The sequence below is a fragment of the Vombatus ursinus genome, unplaced genomic scaffold (genome assembly GCF_900497805.2).
Source record: "Vombatus ursinus unplaced genomic scaffold, bare-nosed wombat genome assembly UNPS02014786.1, whole genome shotgun sequence".
Lineage (NCBI taxonomy): Eukaryota > Metazoa > Chordata > Mammalia > Diprotodontia > Vombatidae > Vombatus > Vombatus ursinus.
In genome coordinates, this window is record NW_020954564.1 from 49,084,391 (window position 1) to 49,099,791 (window position 15,401).

The 15,401-nt window shown below is 39.7% G+C and overlaps 1 pseudogene; it reads left to right on the forward strand.

Annotated features, from left to right (window-relative positions):
* The first annotated feature begins 5,292 nt into the window (after positions 1 to 5,292).
* On the forward strand, positions 5,293 to 10,264 carry LOC114047268 (annotated as a pseudogene).
* Positions 10,265 to 15,401: the final 5,137 nt, after the last annotated feature.

Below are 15,401 nucleotides of genomic sequence, written 5' to 3' on the forward strand. Positions count from 1 at the left end.
CTCTAACTCCCTGAAATCACACTTATTCTTAGCCCCTCTTCTAGTCAGCCAGCAGACTACCCAATCCAAAACACTTGGTACTCCTCCCCAGAAGAGGAAAGATGGTCAGTCACAGAGATGATGGCGCTTCAGTGTCGGTACTGGGCCACCAGGCTCAATAACAGAATTTCAACACCTGGTGTTACCATTCAGCTAGCCCAGTCACGTGCTTTAGGGCATGAATGCCAGGCATTAAACAATGAGATGAAAGATCAGCTGGCCCATGTCACCTGGCCAGCCGCCTTACAGGGTTTAATTACCCTAAATGCTGTAGTTAAATGAGCATGCTGGGAGTGGTGGATGGAGTGTGAGCAAGGCATGAAGGGTAGGAAGGTTGTCCCATGGCCCCCCAGAGCAAAGTTCAGAGGACTAAGGGTCTGTTTCTAAGCAGAGAAGGGCAACTCATTGCCCCCTTTACTGGCAAGGACATTAAAGATGATGTCTGCAACACCTGTGTTTTTATTACAGGGGAACCAAGCCACCACCTGGCCAGCTGCCCCTAGGAACCATTGAAGGGACATTACGTGGTAAACAGAAGCCATCAGGATGCTTAGGGTGAACTGCCCTCCTGAGAGGCTGTCAGCATCAGCTGAGGCCTATTGTGCCTATATTGGAGCCAGTTAGAAAAGCATCAGTCCCTAGAAAACCTGGGTGGAAATAGCATTTCCTCAGTTGCTGCTGCCACTCAGCATAACCCCTCCTCCCCCTCCAAATCTGTTGCATCTTGTGGTAATTTGTTTGATATTCTTGAGTCTGACACTAACAGACTCCTAACACACTGTGTCTATATGACCTTTCCTCTGTCACGAAATGAGCTCTGGCTTGGGCTTGGTAATTCTCCAACTCTGCTCCTTCCATAATAATACTAATAATTCACATTTCAATGGGGCTTTAAAATTTACAATAAAGAGAAACCTACTAACTCTCAAGGTAACCAATTCCACTTTGAGAGACCTTTCATTGTTAGGGAGGATTTTTTTAATATTAAGCCTAATTTGCCTCTTAATTTTTCTAATTTTGTCCTCTGGGGCCAATCTATTAATAACTAAGTATTTAGATAGAGCCAATAGGTTGAGTACAGGCAGCAACCCATTGAACATTCCCTTCCAAACAACTTTAAAATAACACTTTAAGTCAAATTTTGGAGCAACAGAGCCAACAAAAGGTCGGAGTAGAACATTTTTTTCAGCCTAAAACAACTAAGGAGGTGGGCAGGGGACCTCTGTGATCTCGGAGCGGGAGCTGGCTCAGATTGTTGCAGCACCATCAGTAGTGGACCTTGGAGGCACTTGCAACAGCAGCAACAGTGGCATCAGCTTCCGGAGATGGTAGAGGGTCAGAAAGAGATCACAGGGGACCATTTGCTGGCACTGGGTGAAGCTGATGCTGATTGGCAATGCTTTTGCCCATCAGCAGCTCTGGGTTGTGGTTCAGAGCTGAGAAGAGCAGTAGTGTTTGTTGCTGCAGGATAGTAGTGGCAATGCTTTTGCCCATCAGCAGCTCTGGGTTGTGGTTCAGAGCTGAGAAGAGCAGTAGTGTTTGTTGCTGCAGGATAGTAGTTGACCTGGTCACAGTTCCAGGGCCAAAAAAAGTGCTAGTGCTAGTACTTGTGGCTTCAGGAGAGCAAGGGCCCTTCCCAGGTAAATACTAGAGCACAGACCAGGAGAGTAATGACCATACTTCTCCCCCAGATCACACCACCTTGGAAGCACCAAAAACTTGAAGACCCCAAAACTATCTCTGCAAATAGCAGCATGGAAAAAGATTGAAGCTTAGGATAGTGCCTTCCCACCCTGAAGTGAGCAGAACCCCATTTTAACATAAAGTTCAAAGTTAAGAATTAGGCTGGGAAAATGAGCAAACAACAGCAACAAAGAACTTGATCATAAAAATCTACTATGGTAGCAAGACAGACCAAGACATAAACTCAGAAGGTGACAATAATGTGAAAACTGCTACAAGGAAAGCCTCAAAGAAAAATGCTAATTGGACGCAAGCCCAACAAAAATTCCTGGAAGCGTTAAAGAAAGCTAAGAATGATAGAGAAAAAATTGGGGAAAGAAATGAGAGTGATGCAAGAAAATTATGAAAAGAGAATTAACAGCTTGGTAAAAGAGGTACAAAAAATACTGAAGAAAAGAACTCCTTAAAAAGCAGAATTGGTCAAATGGAAAAATAACTACAAAATATCACTGAAGAATATGATTCCTTAAAAATTAGAATTGGGCAAGTGCAAGTTAATGACTCCATGAGACATCAAGTAACAATAAAACAAAATCAAAAGAATGAAAAAAAAAAACAGAAGAAAATGTGAAATATCTCATAAGAAAAACAACTGTCCTGGAAAATAGATTGAGGAGAGATAATTTAAGAATTATTGAACTACTTGAAAGTCACTTTAAAAGAAGGGCTTAGATATCATATTATAAGAAATTGTAAAGGAAAACAGCCCCAATATCTTAGGTCCAGAGGTTTAATCTACTGAAGAATCCACTGACCACCTCCTGAAAGAGATACCAAAATGAAAACTTCCAGGAATATTATAGCCAAATTCCAGAACTTCCAGGTCAAGGAGAAAATATTGCAAGCAGATGAAAAGAAATGATTCACACATCAAGGAGCCACAGTCAGGATCACACAAGATTTGCTTAGAATATGATATTCCCTAAGGCAAAGGAGCTAGGATTACAACCAAGAATCACCTATCCAGTGAAACTGAGTATAATCCTGTGGGGGAAGAATGGATATTTAATGAAATAGAGGACTTTCAAGAATTCCTGAAGAAAAGACCTCAGCTCAATAGAAAATTTGACATTCAAACACAAGATTCAAGAGAAGTATAAGAAAGTAAACATGAAAGAGACGTCAAAAGGACTCAATAAAGTTAAACTGTTTATATTTCTATAGGGGAAGGTGATATCTATAACTCCTAAGAACTTTATCATTATTAGTGCAGTTAGAAAGAGACTACATAGACAGAGGGCATGGTTGTGTGAGTCAATTATGTTGAGATGACATACAAAAATAAAAGGATGGAAAAAAGGGATGCATTGAAAGAAAGGGAAGGTAGAGGTGGAATGGGGAAAATCATCTCACTTAGAAGAGGTGTGCAAGAAAGAACTTTTATAGTGGAAGGCAAAATGAAGATGGTGGCAGATAATACTTGAACCTCACTCTCATTGGAATTAGTTCAAAGAATATATATGTATGCATACTCAGTTGGGTACAGAAATCTATCTTACCCAATAGGGAAATAGGAAGAGAAGGGGATAAGGAATGGGGGGGGTAGGAGAATGATAAAAGGGACAGGAGATTAAAGGAGGCAATGGTCAGAAGCAAAACAGACTTTTGAGGAGGGACAGGTAAAAAAGAATGAGAAGGATAAAGAGAAGAAAAAAGGATGGAGAGAAATATAGTTAGTAATCATAACTATGAATGTGAATAGCATGGGCTCACTCATAAAACAGAAGCAGATAATAAAATGGATTAAAAAGCAGAATCCAACAATATATTGTTTACAAGAGACAAACTTGAAACAGAAAGAGACGCACAGAGTTAAAATAAAGGACTAGAGCAAAATCTATTATGCTTCGTTCCGCTGAAATAAAAAAGACAGAGGTAGTGGTCATGATCTCAGACATAGCAAAAGCAAAAATAGACCTAATTAAAAGAGATATTCAGGAAAACTATATTTTGATAAAAGGTACTATAGACAATGAAGTAATATCAAACATTTTTATCAAAAATTTTTACAGAAAGTTTCTCTGATAAAGGCCTCATTTCTCAAATATACAGAGAACCAAGTCAAATTTATAAGAATATAAGTAATTCCCCAACTGATAAGTGGTCAAAGGACATGAACAGGCACTTTTCAGAAGATGAAATCAATGCTATCTATAGTCATATAAAAAATGTTCTAAATCTCTATCAATTAGAGAAATGCAAATTAAATGTATTCCAAAGTATCACCTCATACCTACAAAAAATGAGAAATGCTAGAGGGGATGAGGGAAAATAGATACAATAATAGACTGTTAGTTCAGTTGTGGACTATTTTAACCATTCTGGAGAACAATTTGGAATTACACATAAAGGGCTATAAAACTATACATATCCTTTGACCCAGAAATACCACTATTAGGTCTATATCCCAAAGAGATCAAAGAAAAAGGAAAAGGATGTATATGTACAAAAATATTTATATTTCTATCGTGGCAAAGATTTGGAAATTGAGAGAATATTCCTCAATTGACGAATGGCTGAACAAGTTGTGACACATGATTGTAACGGAGTACTATTGTGCTATAAGAAATGATGATAGGGTGGTAAAAAGACAAACAAAGATGGCAAGACCTATATGACCTGATGCAATGTAAAATGAGAGAACCAGGAGATCATTATGCATGGTAACAGCAATGCCCATCTAAATTCTCAATTTCTCAAAATTTTGTTTGTTTGGACAACGCCATGGAAGATGTCGTATGTTAAATCCAAATAAAAGAATTGCCTATTTACAGCAGGGTTCTTCAAGCACTCATATATTCAAATGACAAAGCAAATAAAAAAAGTAATAATAGTATTAGTGATAATAACAATATTTCTATTGCTCTCAAGGTTTAGGAAACTTTTTAAAATAAAAATTGTTGCAAAAATATGATTGTCTTCATTTCACAGATGAGGAAACTCAGGATTAGAGGAGAGTGATTTGTCCATAGTCACATAATGTCCAAGCTGGAATTGAAACCCAGATCTGTTATTTCAAGACGCACCATACCATGCAGCATGCATATTATAAAGAATGTTATAGGCTCAGATTCTTAGAATCTATACCTCACAGACTTTCAGACGTCTTAAGAGTCTGCCCAATATGACGGATGTTCTAATAAACCTTGTCTTTAACTGAAAAAGAAGAAAAGAAAAAAAAGGGTTGTAATTTGTAAAAATCCATAAAAACCAAAGAACTGGTTTAAGCAACCACACTGGAAAAACAAAGTGGATGAAAAAAATGCATATGGCCCTGAATGAAACATGATGTTAGACAAGCAGCCTGTCAAATTTGTCAAACAACTTATGTACCTTGACCAAATTCTGTTGGTGTAAAATAAGTGGGGGCCAGAATTGAATAGGAAGAGGAGGTTGAGCTAAATTACATATTGCAACTGCATAGTGCTTTCAGAAATTGTAAATTACTCATTACTATAAATGCCCATTAAAATATACCCACACACACAGAGGTTGCCCTCAGGAACAGGAATGTTGTGGCCTGCCAAGCTGCTTGCTGGCTGAGGGAATGTGGAGAACCACATGGAGAATAACAGAGTGCTGAGAACTGAAAGTGGTTCCAACATTGACCATACTGTACAAGAAAATCTAAACATTGTCTGTAATTCTACATCCTTTCAGGCCCAGCAGTTAAATCTTCAGAATGGCTTAACATTAAGGGACCTAGACCAGCATCTTGAACTTGATCTTGCTATTGATCGGGCTGATGAAGTAGACCCTGACCTCAGTCTCATCAAAAGCAGTGGAGGCTGTGATCCAGGACTAGAACTGTTACAGGGAGAATTCAAAGAGTCTTGGGGTCCAGGGGGTAAAGGTAAATTCTAATTGAAGTCATCTCAATGGCATACGGGCCCATGACCTTGGCCCAGATGTCTGACACAATGGCTAAGCTGCAAATGGCCATTCACTAGATAGACCTTGGAGTGAAGGATAATGGAAACTTCCTGCTGGACTGGAAGGTTGATTGGGTGCACAAATAGAGTGAAGTGAACATAGGCATCATAATGATACCAAGAGTCAGGGGCTCAAGTCTATTAACATGTCTGATACCCTCCTTTGGCATGCAAGATGGCTCAGTGAGTGTGAGGAAGAAGTTATCTGACACAAGACAGGCAAGGTCTGTAATTATAGCAGGGAAATTTATCGGAAGAGAGCCTTTGCTTTAGTGCATTTGTCCTCGAATGACCAGCAGGAATATGAGAGGGTCTGTCCAAGTCTCTTGAAATGTTGAAATGTCTCCGTTCTCTTTTTAAAGAAATATGTAAATATATGTATTTTTTATCTACAAAAATATTAGCGTTTTTTTAATGAAAAAGGTAGAACTTGATTTCGTGTTTTATATGAAATACTACTCAAAAAAGGGACAGTTAGTTATTTTGAACTCTTGATTCAAGGCTGCTGACTTGTCATTACGTTTCTAAGTGTTTGGTTTGCTGAGGTCACTCTCCTAGCCCAGTCCGCAAAAGGTCAAACCAGCAGCCCATTGATGCCTTACTGGAACCACTGAAGTTTTCCTATGACTATTTGGGGTTTTTTTGAGTTAACATTTTAATAGCACACAACATTTAATTACTTTTTTGGATCAGGTTTACAAGTATGGAATCCATTTATGCCCTTGACAGTGACTTTTCATTGACATGCCATTTTGAACTCAGTCATGTCACCCATCTGCTGAGGTCACAAAAACTGGAAAGCACATGACCTCTTGGCCTGTCTACCATCAAAGATTTGCCCAATACAGCCTAAGTACTGTTGTGAGATACCTCTCTTACAAATGTGACTTTTTAAAATTGTCATCCTGCTGAGTGAAGTCAGCAGAACCAGGAGAACGTTGTACACACTAACAGCCGCATTGTACGATGACTAACGTTGATAGACTTAGCCCTTCTCAGCAATACAAGGATCTAAGACATCTCCAAAGGTCTCATGATGGAAAATGCTATCCATATCCAAAGAAAGAACTATGGAGTTTGAATGCAGAGCAAAGCATACTATTTGCTGTTTTTTCTTCTGTTCTGTTTTGTTTTCTCTTTCTTGTGGTTCCTCCTATTGGTTCTAATTATTCCTTACAACATCACTAATGTGAAAATATATTTAATAGGAATGTATATGTATAGCCTATACCAGATTGTGACCATCTTGGAGAGGGAGGTGGCAAGGAAGGGGAAGAAAAATTTAAAACTCAAAAACTTATGGAAGTGATTGTTGATAAATCAAAATAAATCAGTAAAAAAAACATTGGGGGGCAGCTAGGTCGTGCAGTGGATAGAGCACCGGCCTTGAAGTCAGGAGGACCTGAGTTCCAACCCGGCCTCAGACCAAACACTTGACACATACTAGCTATGTGACCTTGGGCAAGTCACTTAACCCCAATTGCCTCACTAAAAAAAAAATAACATTGTCATCTTTTTTGGTATTACTAGCCTGTTTCCTCTGCTCATCCTACAGTTAGTTGTTTACATAGTTGGGCATCTGATTTCTCCTTTTTGTATAGAAAATAAAGCAACTCAGTGATACTTCACATACACAGACACACAGACACACAGACACACACTCACCAATATCCTCTCAGTGATGCCGGTTGAGGAATTTCTTGACCAGAAATAGTAGAACCCTGAGGAGCAAATGCATCCACAAATATTGGTCAGATGGCTGTGGACCAAAGATATGAGGCCAAACTAAAAGCAAAGAATTTTATTAACTGAGGGACACCGATGGCTGATAGGAACTTTAGTTTCTTAGAGTACACATTCGTTTTTGTGACTTTTCACTCCTGGTTAGAGTACACAACCAGAAACGTTCTGTGGCAACTTAGGATAATTAAGTAAAGCATTTCACAGGACAAGGGGTAGAGAAAGAGGGTATCAGCAAAAGGGAAAAGGGGGTACAATTTCTAGGGGAATATTTGCCAGAGAGATGGCAAGATCTGTTATCAAACATGAGAAAACATTCCTAGTTCAAGGGCAAGAGACAAAGGGAGGTGATTAAATATTTTTACAATTGTTAAAGAAGTTCATTTAGAAAAACAAAATGCCACAGATTTTAGAGGTTGCCAACACAATCAACCCCAAAATAAGAAGTTGAGTGGAACCAGTGAAGGCAGAAAGAAATATTTGGAAAGAGCAGCCTCCAGAAGGACGTAATAAAGACAGAAAGCTCATTGCATGCAAGAAAGATAAGGCTTGTTTTGATTAGCACCAGAAGGTAGAAGTAGGAGCAAAGGGTGGGAGTTACTTAGGGGCAGATTTTAGCTACTATAAATGGCCATTTGAGCTGGCTTCAAACTATAATCACCACCATCAAAGGTGTAGTAAGAATTTCTAGAATTCTTTCCCCTGCTCTATACTGTCTCTGAACCTGAAAATGCTCAAGGGTGCTGGACTAACCATACTCTAGATATAACCAGAAACAGTGCTGGTTTATTTGAATAATGCTACCAAGTTGATGCCAAAGGGATTTGTGGACTAGAGAGATGTGTGTGTCTGTGTGTGTGTGTTAGATTGTTTTGTCAAGCTTCTGGACCTATGCTCTGCTGCTTATTAGCTATGTGACCCTAGGCAAGTCATTTTATGTATAAACCTCAGTTTCCTCTTCAGTCAACTAGCCTTATTAAGGATGTACTATGTGCCAGGGACTGTGCTAAACACTGAGGATAAAAAGAAAAGGCAAAAATGCTATCCACATCCAGAGAAACAACTATGGAGTTTGAATGCAGATTGAAGCATACTATTTGCTCTTTTTTTTCTTCTGTTTTGTTTTGTTTCCTCTTTCTTGTGGTTCCTCCTATTGGTTCTAATTCTTCCTTACAATATGACTAATGTGAAAAGATGTTTAATAGGAATGTATATATACAGCCTATATCAGATTGCATGTTATCCTGGGGAGGGAGGGGGAGAAAAATTTAAAAATCAAAAGTGTATGGAAGTGATTGTTGAAAACTAAAAATAAAATAATTTAAAAAAAAGATATTTCCTGTTCTCAAGGAGCTCATAATCTAAAGATGGGTAGACAACATGAAAACAACTACGTACAAACTAGATATAGGTGATAAAATGGGGGATAATCTCAGAGGGAAGGCATTAGCATAAAGAGGGATCTGGAAACTTAAGGTGAGACTTGAAGAAAGCAAAGGAAGCTAGGAGAAGGAGGTGGTGAGAAGGAAGATCATTTCAAACAGCCAGTGAAAATGCCTGGAGCTGAGAGATGGAGTGTCTTATGGGGGGGGATAATAACAGCTGCACCACCTACCTCATAGTGTCTTTGTGGGGACCAAATGAGAAATGGAAGTACTTTGTAAACCATAAATGTCAGCTATAAATAACTTAATCCAAAATAGAACAAGTGCATGAGAGCTAGAAAGTATTATGGGTTGTGGCTAAGAAGACAACAAATCGCAGTAGAAAGAGGGCTGGATTTGGAGTCAGAAAATCTGGGTTCACATTCCAGCTCTTCTATTTATTACGACCTATGCAAGTTTGGACAAGTCCCCTCCTCTGTCTGGGCCTACTTCCTTATCTGTAAAATGAGGGTGTTTCTGAGATCCCTTCCAATTCTCACATCCTATTATCCTGTTTCTGACTGTGGGAATCAGGGAAAGCTTCCTAGATCAAGTGCCAGTTGAGTGGGCCTTGTAGGATTTCAAAAGCAAGAGACAAGGGGTGGGGCCCTTCCAGGAGTAGGGAATTGACCAGAAAACTTCCTTGCAGTAGTGTGTATACGTCCTAGTAATTTTTTTTTATTTTTTGGGAATTTACTGATGCATTCTTTAAAAAATAAAATTTATTGAAGCCCCCTCCCACTTTTTTTAACATCATAGTCTTTTCTGACCCCCTCCCTGATGCCTCTAGAACTGAGCACTACCCCTTATAACAAAGAAAAACAATCAAGCAAAAATAATACGTATATATGTACCATAGATCCCCCTGGTCCCCATGGCCGGAAGGTCCGTAGGTTAGATTTTATAATTTCACCCCCCCCTTTGGGTTCCCTGGTCCCCTTAAGGGGGCTTGGGAGGACCTAGGCTCTTCTGTTCTGTGCTCCAGCTCCCAACAGTGTTATCTCAATTGTAGAGGTGGTCTCCTGCACACAAGTTCCATTTAGCCAATAACAGTCAGACTAGCTCTTGCACAGAAATATTTACTTCAAAAGGTAAAATTACAAATATACTAACTTACTCCCCCAACACCTAGCAGGCATGTTTTTCTTTGTACCACTTCAGTCCCTGGGGAGAGGAAGGGATTAGGTTCATAGTTTAGCTTGGTTCCCATAGAGCACAATCCCAGTTCCAAGTCCAAAACCTTCCTTGGGCTTGAGTCCCAGCTATCCTGGCTCCTCAGAGCTTTCATGTGGGCTGGCTGACTTGCCCACCCTGCTTGAAATCCTAGCTCTAAGGTCTCCATGGCTCCAACTCTTGGTCCCCTAGGGTTCCCATGAAGTCCCATAAGGATCACCTGAGGCACCCGAAACTGAGGGCAAACAACACAGAACAAAAACAAACACCCCTAGGCCTATTTCTCTGAGCTGAGATAAAAGAGGGAAAGCAGGAGAAGGAAAGTCCTTTCCCTCTCATTGATTTAGTTCATGCTATAGATGAACTGGAATCCTTACACTCTGGACACAGCAGGTAAGAGTTGCCTAAAGGAAAAGGGTAGAGGAAATGAGTGGCCCAAAAAGGACTGACTGATTCAGTCTTGCCAGTTTTAAAGATGCAGGCAAACAATCAAAGGAGGCTACCCCTACCCATGTCATAGGGGATGTAGAAGACTCCGTGAGAGACAATCTGGACATGCTCCAAAAGTCCCTCAGGGTGCCTCCATGTTAGGATAACTGGGTATGCCCAGACCAGCCTGGATGTGTATATATATATGTATATGTGTATATACAGATATACATATGTACATGTGTATTGTATATTTATGCATATGTTAAATATATCATCAGATGCAGTATATATATATACACACATATCTATTATGTAATACATACACATGTAATCCAGATGTGTGTGTGTGTGTATCTTTAGATGTGTGTGTGTGTGTGTATACTGATATATTCAACATTTTGTCCCTGTAGTTTCCCACCTATCTGCCAAGAAGAGGGAGTTAATGTTTCATTATCTGTTCTCTTGGACCCAAATCAGTTACCATAATTACTTAGAGTTCAGCTTTCTTTAGCATTGTTTTTATTTACATTATTGGAGTCATTGTATATAGGCTTTTCAGCTTATTTCACTCAGTATCTCATTTGTGCTTTTTTTTTAAGCATTCTGTGAATAGTGACTAATCTTTGTGGATGGATTCTTTTCCATAAATGTGGGATCCACTCGTATTTCATAGTCAAAGGACACTGTTGGCCCTTCCTAGTGTCAGAATCCATTTCAATTCCACAAGCATTAAGCACATAGTTGGTGTAATATGTTGTACTAGGCAGAAAAATATAAAGATAAAAAAGACAAACAATACATCCTAGATTCATAGATTGTTCCTTGTTCCAAGAGGTCATCTAATCTAACACCATATTCCTAAAGATGAGGAAATGGAACTCTGGAGGGATACAGAAAACTTGTACAAGGTCAAATAGTTGGTTAATGTCCCAACCAGGACTCAAACTCAGGTCTCAAATCCAAGTTTGGTTCACTTTCCATTATGTTGCTCCACAAGAGTTTGTGGTATTGTGTAAAGAATTTTGGATTTGTAGTGAGAGTTGAATTCCAATCCTGACTCTGACACTCGATGTGTGACCATGACCAATCACTTCATTTCTCTGGGCCTCCAATGCTTGATCTGCTAAGTGGAAATGAGAGAATACTTACCCATTATTTACCTCATGGGGCTGTTGTGAGAAAAACACTTTGAAAACATGAAAGTGTCATATGAATATGAGTTCTTAAAGGAACAGATGAGAAGCATGTACAAATAATTAAAATAGAAAATAAAATAACATGCTAAGTGTATTGAGAGGTATATTCAAAGTCCTAAGAAAATGTCAAGGGCAGAAAGAATATTTCCACCTAGAAGGCTGAGAAAAGGCTTCACACAGAGGAGGTGGCAATTGAACTGAAGAACAGGTTGGATTTCAGGTGGGGATAGGAAGCCACTGTAAGCAGAGGGGATAGCTGAGCCAAGGCTAGAACATGTTCAGGGGATGGTGAATTGTTCAGTTTGGCTGGAGTTCAGAGAATGTGGGTAGAGGAAGAAATGTGAAGACTGCTCAGGTGTTTTTGGTGCCAGCTGTCACAACCTACCAGGGGCAGGGATGATATGTACTAATGATTAAGCAATTCCCTGGTGAGAAGGGAAATCCCCACCTGGGCATGAACAGGTGGTTCAATGGAGGGAGAGCAGATATAGACTGAAAAGCTAAGTTGTGTCCGTAGCAAGATTTCCTCAGAACACCTTGCTGCTGGGGCAGGTAGTGAGATTGATTAAAAGGCAGATATTTAGAGCAGGAGGAATCCATATAAGATTAAGAAACCTCTGGTGCGGGTAGCACCAAAGAGTCAACCATTTTGTTAAAGACACCACTCAATTTTAAAGTACTGTGCCTTCCTTCTCCACCAGAATTGTTGAAAGTACTATGCTGAAGAAGAATTCATGAGGTCCCACTGCCTCTTTTCTTCTCAGACAGTTAACTCTCAGGACCTTTAAGTAGTGGATAATACAACACTTGAAAGGCTATACCACACTAGACAGGCAGATGATTCTGTTTGAGAAATTGAATGAGGATTCATGACCCCTACCCACAATTGCAACTTTAGATTGAATTGGTACCATTCTAAAATTTTCTAACCCTTGTGTTAGAGGTGTTCCATCATGGTATGAAAGACCTGAGTATACTTTGGGAGATTTTCTCATTTCTCTGGCTTATTGCTTCCACCCAAATGATTGATGAACTTCAGTATCTGATGCCCCCCAAGCCAATGGCACTAGTTCCCTTCAACCAGGGTACCAGATCTTTATAAACTGGTTTGAAGGAGGAAAAATACTCCAGGTATGGATGTATAGTTTAAGAATGTACTCTGAACCAAGGTGACTACTTTTTCCTGAAGACTTTACAGTTCCCTATGGCCATAGCCTTCATACACAAGGGACTTCTTAGGGGACTGAACTGTCTCACTTATATTTTAAAAGTAAGACTTCCTCACCAAATCTGTAAAAGGGTACCTATGGTGTTTGTGTTTCTCTGTTTCAGCACTGCTTACATCATCACTTCCTGGCAGGTCTAGCAACTCTGGGTAACATCCCTACTCTCTAATTGTTTCTCTTTTCCCCATGTTTTTCCTTGGAGAGCTGGTTGGAGTTATTCAAATGACCCATGGCTGCATTCTGAAACATATAGGAAAGGGAGTGGGGAAGACATTCATCTGGGTCTGTTCTTGGTAGCCTGGCTTTCTTCTTTGGTTCCAGTGGGCACACCCCCTTGAAGCTGCTTCCTCCCTCAGGAACTGCTCCTCTGTAATTACACCTATCTGGTTTATTTGTCTTTTCTCCCTATTAGGTGTGGAGTCTCTGACTGATTCAATAGCTACCCTTCTAAACTACACAGCTGATATCTGGTGGAAGAGAAGAGAGAGAAATCTCTTTCTACACCACTGACAGCTCCTGGCTTGCAATCTCTTCCATTCTTAAAACACTGAAATTTGGTTAGGGCTTAGCGACTTTAAAGTCCCCCAGGGTGTGGCTAATTTGATCAGCTAATCAAGTTCTCTTCTCACTCAGAGGTTATACCTCATAGAGAGATCATAGGGTGTTAAACATTTTTAACCCATCAAAACCTCATCATATGTAATTCTACCAACTGGGAAAATCACATCCTCTGTCCTTTACGTTTAATTGTGGTAAACTGAAGTCCCCTTCCCACCAATACCCTAATTTGCATTGATATGTTGCTCTGACCTTGGGCAAGTGCCCACTAAGTCTCTTTTTGATTCAGTAGCTCCTGTCAGGCCATGGGCACATACACCAGATTGTAGAAGGTCCTGAATTCCAGGCCAAAGGATTTGGACATTATCCTGTAAGGCAGAATTTTTCAAACTGTATTCCTTCATTTCTCTCGAGTTCCACCAAGCAAAAAGTGGGCAATGACAGACAAATTCATAGAACAAACCTACTACTTTTCCATGTGTTGATTTCACACAACGCTTCGAATTTAGCTGTCCAGGACAACCAATGAGATAGGTCAGAATAGATCACATGACAGAAAGTTGACTTTTAATTCCAAGATTCAATCATTGAATGCATCTAATGAGATATAACTTCTGTGTAGTAGAAAGAGTGCTGAACTTGGACTCAGAAGACCTGGGTTTGAGTGTTGGTACTAGGTGTATGATCTTGGGCCTAGTACCTTCCCTTTTCTGGGTTCCTATTTTTTCATTTGTAAAACAAGAGGATGGACTAAATGACTGCTAAGGTCCTCTCCAGCTCTACTGACCTTTAACAAACAGCTGATTGCTGTCTTGTACATGTAAAATAATGGGCATCTATTAGGATCTCAAGTTGACAGCTGGAAGATTAGCTCTCATTTTACTGATATTTATGTAGCCCTCTAAAGTTTGCGAAGCTTTTTACTCAGGGTATCTCATTAGCTCTTCACAATAACCCCATGAGGGGTTACATTAATTCTTCTCCCTATTTTAGAGATGAAGAAACTGAGGACAAGTGACTTGCAAGTCACATAGCTAGTAAGTGTGTGAGGTGGAATTTGAACACATATATTCCTGATTCTAGGTCTAAAACTCTATCTACTAAACAAGGTGTGGGGAACCTGCAGCCTCGAGGCCACATGTGGCCCTCTAGGTCCTCAAGTGCAGCCCTTTGACTGAATCCAAATTTCACAGAACAAATACCCTTAATAAAAGGATTTGTTCTGTAAAACTTGGACTCAGTCAAAAGGTTGCACCCGAGGACCTAGAGGGCCACATGTGGCCTCGAGGCTGCAGGTTCCCCACCCCTGTACTAAACAAATGTGTCATTTAGAAGAAACAGACCCTGAGAGGTTGTGACATGACTTATTCAAAGTTATACAGGTAGGCAGCTGGGTGGCTCAGTGGATACAGCACTGGGTCTGGCATCAGAAAGACCAGAATTCAAAACTGGCCTCAGATACTCACTAGATGTGTGATCCTGGATGAGTCACTTAACATGTTTGCCTCAGTTTCCTCAAATCAAATAGGAATAATAAAGAATAATATCTACTTCAGAAGGTTGTGAGAACTGAGATATTATTGTAATGTGCTTAGCATATTAGCCTGGCATATAGTAGGGACTATTTAATAAATAACACAGGCAGTAAATATCGGAGCCAGGAATGAACCCAGGTCTTCTGATTCTAAACCCAGGAATCCTTCCCTCATAACATAGGGTCTATTTACATTCCTAGTTTAAAAAAAACCAAACATTTTTATATCAAGCTGTTTTTATGCTTTTTATAACTGATTGAGTCAAATTTGTAAATTTGAAGTTATAGGAATGTAAAGGTGTTCCCAACAAAGAATCTGATGACAAAATAAATATCCATGGTTTCATTCCCAAATTCCCCAAACACAAGAAACACAAATTGGTTTTGTTTGTTTTTAAATGTGC